Source organism: Sinocyclocheilus anshuiensis, unplaced genomic scaffold (genome assembly GCF_001515605.1).
Source record: "Sinocyclocheilus anshuiensis isolate Anshui unplaced genomic scaffold, SAMN03320099.WGS_v1.1 scaffold1891, whole genome shotgun sequence".
NCBI classification, from domain to species: domain Eukaryota; kingdom Metazoa; phylum Chordata; class Actinopteri; order Cypriniformes; family Cyprinidae; genus Sinocyclocheilus; species Sinocyclocheilus anshuiensis.
Window position 1 is genome coordinate 541,542 of NW_015549560.1, and position 3,853 is coordinate 545,394.

At 36.9% G+C, this 3,853-nt stretch overlaps 1 protein-coding gene across 2 annotated transcripts in view; it reads right to left on the bottom strand.

Moving 5' to 3' along the window:
• The window catches only part of kiz (kizuna centrosomal protein), a 68,405-nt gene that overhangs the window by 8,159 nt on the left and 56,393 nt on the right, over positions 1–3,853 (bottom strand). The gene's annotated exons all lie outside the window — the stretch shown is intronic.

Here is a 3,853-nt window from a genome sequence, read left to right on the forward strand (position 1 = left end):
TGTTAGGCCTATATTATAAACCTAATAAATACTTGACCTTGTTTTTTAATGGAGTCTCTTATGCTCATCAAAGATGCATTTATTTGATCGAAAATACAGAAAAAAACAGTAATATTGTGAAACATTATTGCAATTTCAAATATTGGCTTCCTATTTTAATATACTTTAAAATATAATTTATTCACGTGAAGCAAAGCTGAATTTTCAGCATCATTACTCCAGTCTTCAGTGTCACATGATCCTTCAGAAATCATTCTAATATGCTGATTTATTATCAGTGTTGAAACTGTTGTGCTGCTTAATATATATATATATATATTTATTTTTTTTTGTTGGAATCTTTCATAATTTTTTCTTTGATTCTTTGATTAATGAAAAGTTAAAAAGAACATCATTTATTCAAAATAGAAATCTTTTCTAAAAATGTCTTTACTAACATTTTTTATCCATTTAACACATTCTTGCGGAATAAAAGTATTCATTTCTTAAAAAAAAAAAAACATTACTGATCACACACTTTTGAATAGTAGTGTATATTGTAACACAAAATTTATATTTTGAATAAACACTGTTCTTTTTAACTTTTTATTTATCAAAGAATCGTGAAAAAATATCACAGGTCCCCAAAAAATATTAAGCGGCATAACTGTTTCCAACATTGATTATAAATCAGCATATTATGATTTCTGAAGGATCATGTGACACTGAAGACTGGAGTAATGATGCTGACACAAAATTTTTATTTTGAATAAACACTGTTCTTTTTAACTTTTTATTTATCAAAGAATCCTGAAAAAAATATCACAGGTCCCAAAAAAAAAATATTAAGCAGCACAACTGTTTCCAACATTGATTATAAATCAGCATATTATAATGATTTGTGAAGGATCATGTGACACTGAAGACTGGAGTAATGGTGATGAAAATTGCTTTGCTTCATAGGAATAAATTATATTTAAAAAGTATATTAAAATAGAAAACTTTTATTTTAAATTGCAATAATATTTCACAGTATTATTTTGTGAAATAATATTCAGTATTTTTTATCAAATAGATACAGCCTTGATGAGCATAAGAAACTTCTTTAATAAACATTATTGATCCCAAACTTTTGAATAGCAGTGTATTATACTGTAAAAACAAAAAAAACAAAACAAAACAAGTTTTCTCAGGTAACCTAAAATGTACAACATTTAGTCACGGGTCAAATTAAATACAAATAGCACATTAAAGTTAAAAGTTACACACTTTTTTTGTTCGCGCTGTACAGGTCTGGTATAAAGAATGTTTTTGCTCAGGTGGCCGAAATGTCCGCCCAATAGAGAAAAGATCTGCTCAGCAAGAAAAAAAATTAGAGGGAACATTGCCCACAGCAGCACTGATTTACCATTGATTAGACCCCTGTAAGAGCCAAGAGCTCTGGAGTGAGGTAATGATTCAGAGCAGCAGACAGAGTGCCCTCTACTGGTCACCGGCTGCCACTGTCACAGTACCAACGGCTGGGCTAAATATGAGTTCCCTCTGCTGGCTAATAACCAGAACAGCAGGAGAGCAGGCATGGGGGCTTTTCTTTTAATTTGTGCTGTGTGTATACACAGACAGCACCTCAAGGGAACTAGGTCACTGCATTTATTGCCATTTTGTTTATCTGGTATTATTTTAGCATCCCAAGATGAAGACCTCACCTTGGAAATAAAGAAAGCGGCATTTTTGGCTCAGTGAAATAAATGTTGGTATGCATACAAAGGATATTCTTTTTTAGTATACAAAAGCAGGTGGATGAAGAGAGGCACAAAGAAAGAGAGTGACCCCCACTGGCTACTGCTGTTTAGTGCTACCCCTATTACACCCACCACTGGTGGACAGCTGAAGACACACTCACCAGTGTTATTATAGTTGACTAAAACATTTTTTGCTACTTGAAATAAAATAAATGTTAATCAACTTTTAATTTCAGCTGTATGGCAGATTAACATTTCTCACGACAACATTTCTCATTTGCATAGGTTAACTTGTACTAAAAATAAAAATGAATAAAAACAATAGAAAAATATGAAAACAGACTTAAACTGTGAAAATTCTTACAAGGGTGTGTGAAAGAACAAATGTATTTATTTTTACATATTAACAATCATGCTGCTGTTACACAAGCACAATTGTTTTCCTCAATGACAATGTGAGAAATTGATAAAATGTTGAAGATGTTAAACCCACTAATCCTACCCTGTTATTTTTCATAAAGCAACAGAGTGGGACATTAAGAAACAGCAAGCGAGCGAGATCTGCGCTACATGCCTGCAGTAGCAGAAGACACCATAGCGGCTGAAGAGGAGGAAGCTGTGGCATGCAGCCTTAAACAAAGTGCAGGAACAAGAGGCCTTTACATGGAGTGCAGCTGCTTATTCCAGCGCTCTCCTTCCTGAATCACTGCGGCACACAGGCGTAACAAATACCGTCTGGTCTGTCCACACAGCCTCTGAATTATAACACAATAAAACGCTGTGTTTGATAAAAGTATTTTGCAGTAAAAACAGCACGCAGACGAGAGGAGAGCACAGGGAAGGGAATTAAGAAAAAAAAACGGGGGTGGATATGAAAGACCTCAATTATCTTCAGTGCTATAATAGTGAAATGAACACACATAAATGTGTTAAGAGTATCTCTTTGCATCTTGTATGGACTGCATGCATTTAATCTGGAAAGCTTATTATGGGCGCGTCATTGCTATGCAAAGCAGCGCCTGACGCTTTTCTCTGGTCTTTTCAGCCCAGCGCAGTGTTTGGCCAATAGGCCTGGCCCCCCGCCTCTCATTGGGCATTCATAACATGCAACATTTGCACAATGTATCTCTCAAAAGACTGCTGAATAGGGGGCCTTAATACTCATGTAAACAACTGCAAACCAATTACTTAATGAATCAGCCTCACACATAATGAGGAGGTGCACAAAGGCCCATAAATGCATTTTTTTGCACCAAAGCGCTTGCTTTAAATTCTGATTCTTCAGCTACGGTCTCGGCTTAAGAGCAAAATCATAATTATGGCTAAGAAAGAGAGGCACTTGATTTATTTTATTTTGCTTTATTACTATTTTGTTGGGAGTTTTGGTTCGAACCAGAAGGTCTTTTAATGTGCCCATCGGCTCAGTGACAGAATGACAGCAGTAAGTGACGGAGACGAGAGAGCGAGAAAGCAAGAGAGGACAGGGAACAGCACATGTAGTGTTCAACTGGTGCTCGAGTGCAGGGTACTTGTAGAGGCAATAAAGCGCAAGAAGTGACTGGCAAGAGGAATTCTTCAACGCAGCAAAAAAACTAAACCAAAAAAAGGCCACAAAATGTTTTACCTGAAAGCTAAGCAAATGCTCCAATGCTAACCATCATCTTTGCTGTGAGCTTTAAACAAGCGATGGCGAGTCTCCGGCAGGGTTCTCTCAAGAGCTCTGTGAGGTTCTGGGATGATCCAAAATCATCTCGCACTAGAGACAGCTTATGTTTATTAATGAGGTCATTCATTGGGCAGACTGTGGCATCCATCAGAGAGCTCTGTCAGAGTGCAATCATTATACCCTTTCCTCTGCAAATAGAGTAAACTAGCTGAGAGAGAGCAAGGGGAGGCGGGCAAAGAGTGGGCAGAAGAGAGAAAAGGAGAAAGGGGGGAAAAAAAAGACAGAGACAGGGAGGGAAACTTTCGACTCTTGTGTCAGCGTGATGCTCGGAAAAGCATGTGAAATCAGAGACGGATTACTCTTCTCGAGGTTCACCCATCCATTACCTGCCCTAATGGATTCGTGGAGGAGAGGTGCTGCGTGTCTTAGCTGATTGTGTGAACTTGTGTTGATGTGAAAACCTAAA